This window comes from Lolium rigidum, chromosome 2, assembly GCF_022539505.1.
Source record: "Lolium rigidum isolate FL_2022 chromosome 2, APGP_CSIRO_Lrig_0.1, whole genome shotgun sequence".
Lineage (NCBI taxonomy): Eukaryota > Viridiplantae > Streptophyta > Magnoliopsida > Poales > Poaceae > Lolium > Lolium rigidum.
Window position 1 is genome coordinate 237,108,194 of NC_061509.1, and position 15,033 is coordinate 237,123,226.

Genomic DNA, 15,033 nt, shown 5'->3' on the forward strand with positions numbered 1-15,033 from the left:
TTGATCTTACTAGTGGTACTGTTCCATGGTCGTTTGTTCAATGGCTAGCCGATCATGTTGATATAAAGAAAGAAGGATTTGCTTTTCAGCAGAAATTTATTCCAATCAGTCCAGAATCATTTGGTCATGTCCTCGGTGTTCCAGCCATAGGTATTCCTGTCCCTCCAGAATCCAAGGTCACGACAGGTCAATTCCTTCAGTTTTTTGGATTATCAGAAATGCCACCCATCAAGTTCTTTCGCGATAAGATAAAAAAGGGCCAAGAGAAGGTTGAGTTCATAAGGTGCTTCATGATTGTAGCCCTTTCATCTTTCTACTGTCCAACTTCAAGTACAAAACCGAGCACAGCTTATCTTGGCGCCCTTATGAATGTTGACATCATCAAGAGTTACAATTGGGCAAAATACTTTCAAGAGTGGAATTTATGGTATATCAAGAAATACCAAAATTCATCATCAACCTTAGCTCGTATGCAACTTCTATATCGCGGTGAGCCTCTCGGATCTTCTATATGTACTATTTTATCTTAATTTGTTTATTCCTAGTTTTTCATTTCAAGTATAACATTTGTAAATCTGCCTACATCGAGTGCGATATCTTGATTTTCTAGACTTTGGATCTGTCCAAATCCAATCTTCTCTCCCAAGGATATCAGTGTGGAAAGGAGATATGATTAAAGAGTACATCAAGTGGGACATGGATGAGGACAACTTTTATGGCAAGCTGCAAGTAAGTATAATATGAATTCATATGTATGCATCAAACAACAAGGAATGACATGATTTCTGTTTGCTTATCAATTTCTTATCAATTCATTCTGTTTCTGGTATATATGTAAGAGAAATTAATATGTTGTTACCCTTTTCTTTTCTTTGAAAAAGATCAATGATATTAAGGATACATGTTATGGACAAGCTTCTTCCTTCAGTGCTGCTTCCAGTGGGTTCTCTATCGAGCATTTTAGATTGTCTCTTGATTCTTTCCAACAGTCCTCTTTGAGTGATAAGGTTACTCTTTTCCTCCTCTTTTCTCTGAAATAATTTCGTTACTTGATTGTTTTCGTGCACTTACATTTTTTCTGGTGTCTATTTCAAGCAGGTAAAAACCAGTATCTCCTCATTGTTTGAGGAATTTGCTAAAAATGAAACACACTCAAATTGTTCCAAAGTTCAAGATCTTCTCATTAATGTACTACAATGCCTGGTAGAGAATAAATGCATATGTTCACAAAGCACTGAGAAATTGAATTGCTCTTCACAAGATGAAAACATATCTGTTGGTACTAACATGGAATCTGGTGACACTTTGAAACTGCCCTCAACTGATACAAGCAAAAACCAGGAAGGAAACCAAGGTTGGTTTTGTCAATAAAAGACCCAGAGCTACCACATTTCAGTTATTATATGCCTAAACCTTTTTCTTCTCTCTCTTTTTTCATCATCACAGGGAACTCAGTTAAATGTTCTGGCAGCCAACAGTCCAACAATTCGGCAAATGCAACTAATTTGCTTCACGAAGAACAACTACCAGAGACCAAGCAACTTCAAAAAGATCCAATGATTGCAACAACAGATCAGGTTAGTTATCTCTTCTATACCACTATCTGTATGTTTTTAAAATAGTTCTACATTATAATAGCTTTTTTTAATATGTTATCCTTCTTCTAAATAAATGAATACAGATAATTTCACGACTTGTTGAACCTATGCACGATGTTAATAGTGCATTGTTTAACTTACAAATAAAAGACCCAGAGGTACCACATCAAACCAGAAAGGTTGGAAGAACATATGTTTTTATTTTCTTTGTGAATAATTCTTTTTTATGTTCATATCTCATGTTTATTTTGTCTTTATTATATCAAGGATGAAAGCAAAGAAAAATTTGTTGCTGAACAATCATATGGTAATAGCGCTAGCTTAGATCACATGTTGAACAATGGAAAAGATGCTGTAGGTTTGAATTGTGATGCCCACACATCCAGAGGTAATTTTTGATGTGCCAAACCTTCTATTTTTTCCACCACGCTTTCTTTTATTTAAACTACTCTTAGAACTAACCTCATAACTTCTATTTTTTACATTTCTTTTATCCAGTTCACACAGATCATGACTTATCGCACAAGAAGGACGAAGCGGAAGAAATTGTCAACTCAGAGTTTACCACTCCACAAAAACTTCATGCGATGTTTACAGGAATTAATAACATGGGTAAGAGATAACTGTTGTGTTTCAGTTTTGCTAATATTAAATATTTGGTTTGAATTTGACCACATTTATCCCAAATACTTGTATCTAATTATTAAATTTGCTGTTCTATAAGAAGGAAAAGAAAATTCAGGAACAGACAATTCATCTGATCGCAAGACCAGTTCCATCCAATGTGGTCAGAGAACACATAACTATGAAGCCCAGTCATTGTCAGGCAGAAACATAAACAGCAAGTTATCTGCAATCAACAGCAATCTAGAATTAAGTTCTGAGTCAAGAATTCAAAGTTATTCGAGTCATCAGTATGATGGTTTTGAGAATATCGGCATTGATGATTTTGAGGTATGTTATTTTTCTATTTTTCCTTTTTTGCTTCTGTTTTGCCAATGCAAATAGTTCAGTTCTGGTATTTGATTCAACGAAAGACGGGCGTAGTAAGCCGAACGAATAGTGAATGCTCAAAACCTTTTACCTGTTGATTCAATGATTGACTTGTGGCTCTTGCCCAAACTAGTAAGATATGGAGGTCTCGATCTTTTTCTGTGAGTGAATAAGTGTGTTCTTTTTGTTTTATTTGAGTGTCCCAGCTCAAGTCCTATTGTTAGAAATTGGATTCGGCGAGTAACTAGAAGATAGTTGTCTCACACTAGAGCCTGTAAGATTTGGTCTTTTTTTTTTATTGAACAAAACTGCAACCCTACCAGGGTTGCATATTTTCTTTTGTTGAAGAGTTGTGTGTAATTAAACATATGAAATGTGTATCTACTGTCTACTTTAATTTATTATTACAACCTGCTCAACAAACGTGACATTCAAACCAACTTCTGCATATTTCTTTGATAAACATGCAACTTCTATCTGGTTACACAAGTCGTTGATATACATATAACTTTTGACTTTTTGCTATGTCATTTTTTCAATTGATGTCTACTTGCACCTTTTGTTGAGATACGTGCAACTCAACCCTGGTTGCACATATCTCAAAGAAGCACGAGGGTTGAGTTGCACGTTTCGTCGAGATACATGCAACTAATCATGGATTCACTTGCACATTGCATCAAGAAACGTGCAACCCGGCAGCCCAAACGGGTTGCACGACAATTTCTCGAAGAGAGTTATATCTAGTTTGACTTTTCCTTCTTTTAAAATATGTCAAAGTAGTGTCTACATTATCTTTGGGGTTACACCTTTCATCGAGATAGATATGTGCAACTCAACCCCGGGTTAGTCAAGATATGTGCAACTCAACCTTAGGTTGCATTTTTACTCAAAGAAATATGAAACTAAACGTCGAGGTGGCGGTGCGTGGAGTGGGATTGTCCTATCTATTTTTTTGATTGTTGTTGTCCACTTGCACATTTCTTCCAGAAATATGCATCTAATCCCTGGTTCATTTGCACTTTTTCCCATTGTATGTTTGTGATTTGCAAGTTACACCTTTTGTCAAGAAATATGTGGTTGCACGTTTCTCGAAGAAACGCGCAACCCAATAAGAGTTGCACATTTTTGAGATGCAACTTTCTTCGAGAAGCTTGCAACTCAAATATGGGTTGTACAATTTGTTCTGAACATGAGTTTTTGCACTTTGACTTGCTTGTCGTATCTATTTTTTGGATTTGTTGTTGTGCACTTGCACATTTCTTCGAGGTACATGCAACTCAACCCCCGGTTGCACGTTTCTCAAAGAAACGTGCAACCCAATAAGATTTGCACATATTTTTGAGTTGCAAATTTCTTCAAGAAGCATGCAACTCAAATATGATTTTCTTCATTTGTTGTGTGCTTGCACATTTCTTCAAGAAATATGCAACTCACCCTTGGGTTGCATTTTTACTCAAAGAAATATGAAACTAAACGTCGAGGTGGCGGTGCGTGGAGTGGGATTGTCCTATCTTTTTTTTTGGATTTGTTGTTGTGCACTTGCACATTTCTTCCAGAAATATGCATCTAATCCCTGGTTCACTTGCACTTTTTCTTCATTGTATGTTTGTGATTTGCAAGTTACACCTTTTGTCAAGAAATATGTGGTTGCACGTTTCTCGAAGAAACACGCAACCCAATAAGAGTTGCACATTTTTGAGATGCAACTTTCTTTGAGAAGCTTGCAACTCAAATATGATTTCTTCATTTGTTGTGTGCTTGCACATTTCTTCAAGAAATATGCAACTCACCCTTGGGTTGCATGTTTTCTCAAAGAAATATGAAACTAAACGTGGAGGTGGCGGTGGGTGGGGTGGATTTGTCCTATCTATTTTTTGGATTGTTGTTGTGCACTTGCACATTTCTTTTGAGAAATACGCATCTAATCCATGGTTCACTTGCACTTATTCTTCATTGTATCTTGTGATTTGCAAATTACACTTCTTTGTCAAGAAATATGTGGTTGCACGTTTCTCGAAGAAACGCGCAACGCAATAAGAGTTGCACATTTTTGAGATGCAAATTTCTTCGAGAAGCTTGCAACTCAAATATGGGTTGTACAATTTGAGTTGCACTTGCACATTTCTTCGAGGTACATGCAACTCAACCCCGGGTTGCACGTTTCTCAAAGAAACATGCAACCCAATAAGAGTTGCACATTTTTGAGTTGCAAATGTTTTCGAGAAGCTTGCAACTCAAATATGGTTTGTACATTTGTTCTGAACATGAGTTTTTGCACTTTGAGTTGCTTGTCCTATGTATTTTTTGGTTTGTTTGTTGTGCACTTGCACATTTCTTCGAGGTACATGCAACTCAACCCCGGATTGCACGTTTCTCAAAGAAATGTGCAACCCAATAAGAGTTGGACATATTTGAGTTGCAAATTTCTTCAAGAAGCATGCAACTCAAATATGATTCCTACATTTGTTGTGAACATGAATTTTCTGCGGTTTGACTTTGCTTTAGTGTGTGTTCTTTCACTTTTTTTTTACATATGTTTTATCTAAACTATCTATTTCTGCATAACAGATTGATGATGGTAGACCATCATTATCATTCAGGGAAAGTTGGCTTGCAAGCCCAAGAGGACAGGTGATTTGTTTTTTCTAATTTTTTGTTTGTAATGCAATCAAGTATGATTTTCTTTTTCCTCTGTTTCACATACACATAACATGGATTGGTATTTTTTAGGTGCTTAGACATGAACATATGAGAAAGTTAGCTCAAAGGCAGTCTGCGAGTATAAATGAAGAAGGATTCCAACATCCTCAAACCACTTTCCATGTTGTTCATGTACCTTCTGCTCGAAAGGTTGATTCTTTTCGAACAACAACATCTCCACAAAGGACAAATTCTGTTCCCAGCCCCAATTCACCTGCAAGAAACGGAGGAAATGACATAATATCAATAGTATGTGTGCATATAACAAATTCTGTGTTTATCTTAATTCTTATATACATGGTGTATCTCTAATTTTGTAATATATGCATCTATATATATTTTTTACCTCTATATGGCTATCTACCTTTTGCATTAACATCTATAGATATTATGTTGTACTGATGTTGATTTTTTCAAAAATCAGAGCTCGCAAGAATCTCCAGAGGTTGTTTTTCTGAAGGAAATCAGAGGCAGCGAAATCAACAACTCGCAAGACAATTATGATGATGTTTACATTGGAAAACATCGGCTAAGCCCAATCCGGAGGCATACATCTGAGGCCATTGATGCAATGTATGACAAGGAAAACCTATCTAACCAGAAATCCCAAGCAAGCTCCTCATCAATGTTGCCACCAAGGCGTATAGTAATGCCAAGCAGATATGTTTCATCTCCTTATGATGAAAACATATCGAGTTATGAACAAGATCAAGATCAAAAAAAGCACTATCAAGCAATTATCCGTCTCGCAAATATGGATGGTTACAAGCAGTAAGTAGAGAACAATGTACCGTTTCTGTCTTTTTTTACATATTATTTAGTTGTTGAACATTCTATTTTTTCCTTACATGCTTTTCTTATATTATCTAAAACAGTAAGATGGCTATTCAAATTGGTAACTGTAAGGTCAGTATGGAAACTTTTGGGAATTCTTTCAAACCTGGAGGAAATGTTGAAGCTTGGGTCATAAACTTGTATTGCCATATCCTATTCTTGTCTAACCACCCAAAAACCTCAAACAGACACACATTCTTCCATACATCAAGTGTAAGTTATTTCTATCTATACTTTTAATCTATGTCCTCTTAATAATTACTGCATAACAATCTAATTTATCTTCTATATACTGAAATAGGAATATTTTCTTGAAAAATGGGAGAATGAATCAAGAAGATTGTACATGAAAGAACAAGCCATAAAAGCTTTTGAAGGAGCTGGAAAAGCAAGGAAACTACACTTGACAGATTCGGTATTTTTTATTTTTTAATCTTTTCATTGTTTCTTTGCTTTTTCATAAATCATTTTCTTTTATAAGTTTAACCAAACCACTTTTCCTTATTTGGACAGTTGCACTTCCCATCCCTGTACAACTATCACTGGTTCCTATTCACTGTTGACATAAGGGACAAAAAGTTCATCTTTATGGACTCCCTTTTTGACAAGAATTCAGATTTACACCAAGAAGTTGATAATCGAATGGTACCTTTTCTATCATGGTTTCTTTCTTACTTTTTCCCAGTAAACACTATTAATTTTTATATCTAATGGTTATTTGTAATACATTTACCTTGTGTTATGTGGAAGATTATGAACTTTGGAAGAACTTGGAGTGAATGCCACTTGAAAGACATTAACTTTCAAGAATTTGAAGTCATCTACCCACCTGTACCAAAGCAAAGAAATGGGTACGTTTATGTTTTTTACAGTCTTATGCCGTTTCTACTTTGTCTTTCATTACTGTTTTGTTTTATATGACTGAAATCTGCTCTTTCTCTCTTTTATAAAAATCAGGAAAGACTACGGAATATTCTTGATGAAAAGTATCGAACTATTTAAGCCAAGAACTAGTTTGATGGGAAAATTTTCACACAAAGATATTCCTGATTTTCGAATTCAGATGGCTAATGAGATGATGTTCTGCGAACACAACGAGATGCATGAAATCCAGGAAGCTGTGATGACATTTAAACCTCATGTAAGCTGTGATGGCAGGCTATGCCTTTTTTTGCTTTCATGAATTTTTCTAAGTTTGTTACTTTCTGATTCCCAATATGAATTTAACATCAATACACATGTTCATGCTTTCAACTTATAATAGTTAATGCAAATGGGTACATACAATGGTTATGATTAATATGAAGTGGAGAGCTTATGATTATGAGCTGTCAGGTGTTTAGTCATAAATCTTTGTACTATCTTTTATTTCACTCCAGTAATTGACTGCTTTGTTTGTTTGTTTTCTCCAGGTTCATGGCTCATATGCAAGGATGGGGTGATAAAGATATCAAGTTCTCCTGTGTATTTTCAATATGTTAGAAAAAGGCTTTAGTAGTTCCAAGTTTATTTTTATTTTTATGTAAAGAGAGTTTTTGCGTCGAACTCACTGGTAAATTTTGAGGGCCAAATCGAAGATATAGTTTTTGGTTAAATGCACAACCACTATGTGCTATAGTTTCTAGGTTTATGAGTTGACAGGACCCCATCTGGTGATGTTATGTTTTGGGCAAGGCACAATTGTTCTTTTCAGTTATATCTGTTGCACTCTACAACTATGTGTGTTCATATATGTTCATGATATATGTATAGAGTTTCTCTTTTTCTATAATTCAAAGTAAATTTGGCACATCATACATTTTTTCTGCAATCATTTTCCTTTTTGCACTTTGGCAATGTTGTTTTAATTTTGTACTATGCAAAAAAGATATGCTGAGTTTCAGCGCTGAGTTCCACCGTTGTGCCACTGTTTAAGAATATCGGACGCTGCCTTATCTACTTACTGTCAAAACTTCCAGGTTTGTTTTTGTCGTCCACTATCTACTTACTGTCATATTTTTACTCACGAATGCATGGTGATCTTAGCAAATCTGTTCCTTTTGTACTGATATTTCTTGATATAACTTTTCTGAGGAAATGGCTACATGTAGTTGGAAATGTGCTTGTTTGTGCAAATTTTTTAAATAGTACAAAATACTGTTTTACGCAAGCTATTTTATAAGGCAAATAACGTATGTGCTAGGAAACAACTTTTTAGCATGTTGGTTGTTTTGTGCTTCTTGCAAAATACACTTAGCTACTCATTTAGAGTACATCATATGTTTTTAATCTGTGTGTCCTATCTAAAGAACATATCATTCAACATAATGCATAGCACATCACTTAGAATACTTCTTAAACACAAAGTGAAATATTAAGAATTACAATTCATACTCAGTCATAGTTTAAATCTCTTTCTTAGTACAACTTATACCAGTTGTTCTAACTGTTCCTGTTTTTCACTTTCTGAATCTGAAGGATCACACTCAATCATCCAGACGAATCATGCTGTCCGTATGATGTAAGTCTTCCATTACTTCTCTTTTGTCTTTCTTGCCTTCTTGCTACTTGCATCTGTATCATTTTTCTTCGCTGAAATACATTTAATTCCAAACTTGTTAGATGAAAAAATAGGTATGACAAAATTAAACCAACTTCTTTATGCACATAGTTTATACCTCTAGGGTTAGGTTTCGACTTCTTGTTGTTTGGAAACAATGATGCATCCAAGTGTAAATTTCCACATGTTTGAATATTATGGTAATGTGACCCGCAGTGGCTGCATGTAATCTGTTGTTTCCCCAAAAACTCCTCTGCAAATGTCCTGTACCTTCCATCCGCCTTTTGCTTTGCTGAACTAGTTGGTCTTCCCTTAGACTTCACAACCTTGGGATCATTTAAGTAACCATATTCACTTTGAATATCACCAAGATCACCAACTTGTTCATTAGTTTTATCTTTGGGATCTACTTCTTTTGCTTTCTCCTCAGCCAATGTCATTGCATCTAATCTTTCTGCAATCTTCTTGACTTCTTGTGTGACAAACAGGTATTTCTCATTACTTTTCGAGCCATCAGATGCTACATTGATGCAAACCTTGGATAGCACATTAAATCTCAGTTGGCTGCAATCTCCTGTCATCTCCAAAGGTACATTGTACCTCAAATCTCTTATATCTTTCTTCTCTCTTGGCTTCCATCTAGCAATAAAATATTTTTCTGGAATTTGTACAAAGTTTAGATGGATAAGAACTTTAAGAACATGAGAGCATAAAATTCCATCCTTGTTGAACTTGGAACAAATGCATGTGAAATCTTCACTTGATAAATCAACAATAACTAGGTATTTTCTTGTTCTGTAATCTCTCGTTGCAGCCAGGCCAGATTTGAACACTTCATATTTCTTGTTTGTCTCAACCTCTTGTACATGTAAATAGGAAGTAAATTTCAGTTGCTTCTGAAACCTATAAAATATCTTCCTATTATATATCTTTCCAGCATGCACTTCCATATCATTTCCACACCAATATGTAGGTGTTGTTGTCCTTGTGATGGAATCTTCATGTATCTCATTTTGTTCAATATTTTCTGCTATCTTATCATACTCAGTCAGAAAGCTGCTGACACTGTATGTTGATCCAACATTATCTTTGAAAACAGCATTGGTGCCTTCGCTCCTTGCTGTACTGTGAATAAACGGGAAGAAGTCATTCTTGAAGAATACAGGTATAAACTTCTTTCTATTCTCCCACATTGTTTTCAAGTACTTAAGGTTGCCGACTTCATATTTCTGTATCATTTCTTGCCATGATGCTTCAAACTCTGCCACTGTCAATGAGAAATGGATAGTGTCTTTGAATTCATTGTGTAGATTAGGTATTTTTCCAAAACTTCTTGGGTGCTTCTCTTCAGCTTTCTTTACAACATGGAAAAGGCAATTTCTGTGTACAGTGTGTATGAAAACCGCAGGAATTGCTCTTGCCATAGCTGCATCTTGATCTGTTATAATTGTCTTTGGAGACTTTCCTCCCATGCATTTCAAGAAAGTTAGGAATAACCACTCAAATGTCTCTGCACTTTCATTCTGAAGGATGGCACAACCGAAAAGGCAGTTGTCACCATGTCCCGTTACTCCAACAAAAGGGGCAAACGGCATGTTGTATCTGTTGGTCTTGAATGTGGTGTCAAAACTGATACAATCACCATATAGCTCATACATTCTTCTAGATGTAGCATCACACCAGAAAATGTTCTCCACTGTATTTGTTTTCTTGTCCACTTTGAAATCATAGTAGAACCTTGGATCATCAGATTGTTTCTTCTTAAAATATTCAAGAGATTGCATCATGTCATTAAGCCTGCTCTCTTTTCTCATTGCAGTTCTTAAGTTGCTCACAAACTTTTTGGTATATGGAACAGCCCTGGAACAACCACCTCTCAAGTAAGTTAGTATTGCCATGATTTTTCTAGTCGAAAGCTTCACTGAATTAAATGTCCTTATGAAAAGCTTCTCTTCATTTGTCATGTGTTTATGTGACCTCAAAAATCTAGATTCTTCGGGCGGGCTCAACTCATGGTTGTGTTCCATATTCAGACTAGTTATCACCCATTTATCTCCTTTGAGAGTCACAATCATTTCAGCAAGACAACCTGTAATTTCCACATTGTTTCTTTTCCTCTTTTTAGGTTGATCTTTAGGTGGAACACCTGGCGGTGGTGAAGGCTTCAAAGGTTCAGTCTCTCCTTTCTCTTGCATTTTCTTCCTTTTAGTTTCTTGCCTCTTCAGATCTCTTTTTCTCTTCCTTTCTTCTTTAGTTTCTTCATCCAAAACTTTCCCAGAGCGGTTGCATTTGAAAGTATACCTAGTTGCTTTATTATTCTTTCTGCAATGATAGTTTCGTGCTATTTTAGCTGAAAACCCAATTATCTCTGAGTAAGTGTTGTAGAACTCAAAAGCAGCCTCATGTGTATCAAAAACCTGATCAATATGTGGTACATGGTGGCTACGCACTTCCTGACTGCATGTTTGAGCGGCCTTTAGACTTTCATTCTCAAGAAATATTTCAATATCTTCTTGAGACAATCCTTGTACAACATCTTCTCCCACTGACCTTACTTCACCATCACTTTCTTCTCCTTGTAATTCAACTGTGCTAGCAACATTCGGTTCCTCTCGATTATCAGGAATGTCAGGCTGAGAGCATTCTTGTTCCGCACCATCACTGTTGTCCGAGTTCTGACCTGACTGCGGGGGATTAACCCATGTATCATTGTATTTGTATGCACTATCCCCTTGAGCATCTGAATACTCATCTGGTTGGCCATTTCTCAAGTATGTGTCATTCAAACTGCAGGCATTACCTCCATGAGCATAATCTTGATCACTGTTATGAACATATTCACTTCTGCCAGTTATCATGAACATTTGATTCTGGAATTTCACAGTAAAGGACAATTAGATAAATATAATACATGTTAAACATGAAATGTTTTTGTAGGTCTTGTTAAAATTGATCAACATTTTATTACCTCAGTACCCATTGGTCCAGTGAGCAAATCCATGAAACTACCTTCACCTTGCTGAAAATATGAAAACATCAGTTCAATCAATCTTTGAATTATTTTTTTCAATAATAGCAGAACATATAGAACTTTTTGTTTGTGCATTAACCTGAGAAAGTTGCATCGATTCAATGCTCTGCATCATTTGAGAGTATGTCATGCCACTCGCTTGTGATGGGTTCAGCTGCATTTTCAATGTTAATATCAGATATATACAATCAGATATATACTACTTTCATTTCTTCATAATTTTAGATTCTACACTCACTGCATTTTCTTGGGTATCTATGCTTGCAGGCTGTAGGTCTAAGTGACAGGGCGGAGGAACCTGCAGAAAGGACAAACATTTGTCATTCAAAATGTCAGCTACAGGAATAGAAGTTAAGTTAACTATAGTGTAGTCCCTATGATCATATAAAATAAAAATTCTTCAATACTGCCTATGTGTTCACTTTTTTAAGTGCAAACCAACTGTGTAGACTGTACATGCAAATCGAAAGATTTCCTTTTGAGTTTATACTGCATTTTACCTGTGTACACTCTACATGTTGTTGATCTTCAAAGAATTCAACCTGAATAAAAGCAAAACATGTTGAATTGTTTCAAAAAATAGATTCAGACAAATAGATTCAAGAATGTAAAAGTGTTACTGAAACTAGTCAGAGAACTAAAGTTTGACTTATCTTGTTACCTATGGATCAGATGAAGATAATACAATAGAATTGCTAAAGAGAAGCTGCTCTGAATATGTTGATGATTGGTCGAAATTCCAAGGTTGCCCATGCAAAGGTGTGTAAGATGAAACCTACATTTTTAATATCGTTTTTAAATTGTCAATTTGTTTCTATAGCATACTTATAGAAAATTGCAACTTCTGCCATATGTCAACAAAAGGATTACCTGACTTTTGCCTTTGAGGAATGAACCATATGATGCATATATACTTGCCTCTTTAACTGCTCTTGCATTTCCTACAAATTTGTGAAAATCTGTTATTTTTTTCGTGTTTGTATATGATGCATATATTCTTGCCTATTCAAACTGCAGGCATTTCCCACACAAGCACTGGCCTGATGGCCATCCAATTACCGCTACTCAAGCTTCTTATGCAGCAGCATGTCGATTTTTTAGCAGCTGCTACTCTGCTAAGTAAGTACACTTTGTAGTCATAAGAAATGTTATCCTAACTGTACTACACTAACACTCACAAGAGAAGTTAGAGCTGTAGACTAAAATCAGGGTTGTGGTGTATGCCGATATCGCTGTTTTTGCCTTGTTTCTAGCTATTTTATCATAGCATTATATATGTTTAAGCAATTGTGTTATAATCTTCCATGCAATTGTTATTCTTACTGATAATCTGAATCTGTCATATGTCTATTTGTTTGAACTGCAACAGGAATAGAAGTGTAGTCCCTATCATCATATAAAATGGGGCGGGAGGTGTGCAGCGCTCGCAGGATGCCGACGTCGGCAGCTAGACTAATACTACATGTAAGAAAGCACAGGTACTCTTAAGTAATGGCTTCAGTCCAGTCCAGTTAAGTTATCTTTTGTTGCGCCAACAAGAAACAATAAAACATATGGAAGTATGGCACTCGATCAAATTTGCAGGGAAGGTAGTGCCTTGCTTCTTTTCCCCTTACATGTTGTAGCATGCCTTTTGTTTTGCCTTTTCACTGTCAAAATTTTGTGGTTGAATCTGTGTAGTTCCGAGTCAGATTGTTGATGCTAATTTGTTTTTTCAGCACAACCCAATTCTTGCAAAGTTATGAATTAAACCCCTTGTATCCGTCTATCTGGTGCAGTGATTAGCTAACAGGCTCGAGAATGATTAACTTTTTCTGGTTTTCCATGTCTGAAATAGCATGTACAACTGTAATTAAATAATTTAATACAAAGATTGATATTCAAATTTTTAGAAAATGAGTACGACAATGCTTAACATTTGATCAAAGATAGGATGCATATTACTGTCATTTCCGATTTGTCACTTTGGTCATGTGCAGATAGTAGTTAAGGAGAGCAGACACATATATGTGCACTGCAAACTGTTCCCTTTTGTTTCAGGAGAGCTGTAGACTAAAATCAGGGTTGTACTGCATGCCAATATCGTTGTTTTTGCCTTGTTCTAGCTGTTTTATCATAGCATTATATATGTTCTAACAGTAGAGTTCCACCTGTGTAGACTGTTCATGCGAATCGGAAGTTTTTCTCTTTTCTGTTTATAGTGCATTTTACCTGTATACATTGTACATTTGACCTGTGTTAGCTGTAGTTAACTTAACTTCTATTTCTTGGAATCTAATCCTTTTTCTTTTGAACTGCTACTCAATTGGAATCAATTTTTTCAACACAGGAACAACAAATTGAGAAGAGGACATGATTTTTTCTGATGCACAAGGTACAGTACAGATCTGGGAGAAAATTTTCAACAGAGATTGAGGAGGAAAAATTGTTGGATTTCGAGCAGATCATACCTGGGTAAGATCCTGATCCATTCTCCATCTTCTTGAGATCCTTTTCGGCCTGGACGTTTTTGGGGAAGAATTTTGCTAAGCCTTACTGGGATTTCTTCTCCCCATGGCCAGCAAGGTCTCGACGGGAGGAAGGAGACGATGCCACGATCTGATCTCTGCCTGTCCTTCTTTTTCTTGCGCAAGGGGTTCAGCTATGACTTGGTCAGCCCACATGAGCCCAGCCAGCAACATAATTGCACGAGACAGGTGACTTGGTCAAGCCCAGAAAGATACCTTGTGCATCAGGTGACAGGCAGAAAGACACGGGCCAGAAAGCAATCAGGTGACAGGCAGGAATCGACATGGGCCAGAAAGCAATCAGGTGACACAGCAGAAAGACACGAGACAGAAGGAAACGACCAGCGATCGATGGTTTTCTGGGCGTCGACTGAGACTTAAAATTTTCTCAGTCGACTGAGACCCAGGCACTCCCAAATTTCTAATATGGGGAGATGAAGAGGAAACTGCTCCAAAGAAGACGATACGGCTGCTGAATGATAGTATGTTGATGCAATTGAAGATTAATGTCATCGGTGTTTGCGTGGTTTGGGGTACAGGACGGCGTGAACCAACCCGGCAGCTTTTGTCAGAGACTCGTGCCGTGTCGGTCTACACATAAAAAACGTGGCCTACAGCTGGGAACAATGAGGGGAAGGTGGAAATTCTAAATCAGGTGACGTGGCTCGCTGTGAGACCAGCAAAATGGATCCATCTATTAAGAAAGAGAAGATTTGATGTGATCGATCCGTGGGCGAATCTCAACATGGTGGCTCAACTGAACCCACCAAATAAGCATCTTCGTCTCTTCCTTACAACTTTGGCAACCGCTGGATCGTCCCTACTGAGTGT